The 1,243-nt window shown below is 58.8% G+C and overlaps 1 protein-coding gene across 1 annotated transcript in view; it reads left to right on the top strand.

Annotated features, from left to right (window-relative positions):
• Positions 1–1,243, top strand: part of IL21R (interleukin 21 receptor) — a 17,569-nt gene that overhangs the window by 9,359 nt on the left and 6,967 nt on the right. The gene's annotated exons all lie outside the window — the stretch shown is intronic.

The raw sequence follows: 1,243 nt of genomic DNA, 5'->3' as shown, positions 1-1,243 counted from the left end.
GGTCGAGGCTGCGGTGGCCAGGAGCGGCCACTGCACTCCAGTCAGGGCGACAGAGTGAGACTCCAACTCAAAAAATAAAAATAAAAAACCTGACCCATCCTGTGTCCTCACCACCCCCTCAGAGCTCTGCTTTTTGGATGCACTACTTTTTTTTTTATTTAAGTTGGAGTCTCACTCCACTGCCCAGGCTGGAGAGCAATGGCACACTCACGGCCACCCTAGCGTTGACCCGCTGGGCTCCAGTGATCCATCTGCCTCAGCCCTCCAAGTAGCCAGGACTACAGGTGCGCGCTACCACGCCCGGCTAAGTTTTTGATTTATCATAGAGATGAGGTCTCGCCAAGTTGCCTGGGCTGGTCTCAAACCCGAGGGCTCAGGCAGTCTTCTCACCTCAGCCTCTCAAAGTGCTGGGATGACAGGCTTGAGCCACTGCGCCTGGCCTTGGATGCACTACTTTTTACTCAGGTGTGGTGGGTTGTTACAAGGTGCTGGGCCAGGACCTCAGGACCACTGGGCAGAAGTTCTGGCTCAGCCCCTGCCCGTCTGCAGCCTTGGAAAAGGCACGACTACCTGCGGGGCTGTTCCCCATCTGCAGAGGGAAAGCCCTTGTGGCCTCGGCCCTCTGGGATTCTGTCCATGGTGAGGCAAGTGGAGGGAGGACACTGGGTCGCAGGAATAGACCTCCTGAGTTTCCTCCCCTTCACTGGCTCCAGGGAAGCCTGACAGTTCCCCCAGACTGGGGGCAGTCAGGGTCCAGGGGCAGGAGGCTTGGCTGTGGGGAGCAGCTGCCTCTGTGGGTCCTGGAACAGGGCAGGGGAGAAGGGCCCGAGAGGCAGCTCTGGCTTGGGGTGTGTCTGTGCGTGCATGTGCGTGCGTGCGTGCGTGTGTGTGAACCCAGAGCGGTCCAGGCAAGCTCAGACTGCAAAGGAGCCCTGCCCTTGGGGAGACCCAGCCCCGAGGCTGCGAGTTTCTCTCTCTCGGTTCCCAGTGGAGGGCAGGGGAGAGGAGGTGTGTCTGCAATTCACGCCCAGGAGGCAAAGGTTTGTACCGCCCTGCGGAGTGGGTGTTGCACCATAGAGGATGTGAGGGAAACTGCGCACACACACACACACACACACACACTCCCCGCCTGCAGCATAGACTCATAAATACACACGCAGACAAACTCACAGGTGTCCCCCACCCCTGGCCTGTGTGGCATGGACATAGAGACCCACATTGTCTCACACACACACACACACAC

The sequence above is a fragment of the Carlito syrichta genome, unplaced genomic scaffold (assembly GCF_000164805.1).
Source record: "Carlito syrichta isolate Samal-C Ts95f unplaced genomic scaffold, Tarsius_syrichta-2.0.1 Scaffold302297, whole genome shotgun sequence".
Classification (NCBI taxonomy): Eukaryota; Metazoa; Chordata; class Mammalia; order Primates; family Tarsiidae; genus Carlito; species Carlito syrichta.
This window is presented reverse-complemented; position numbering and strand designations above follow the sequence as displayed.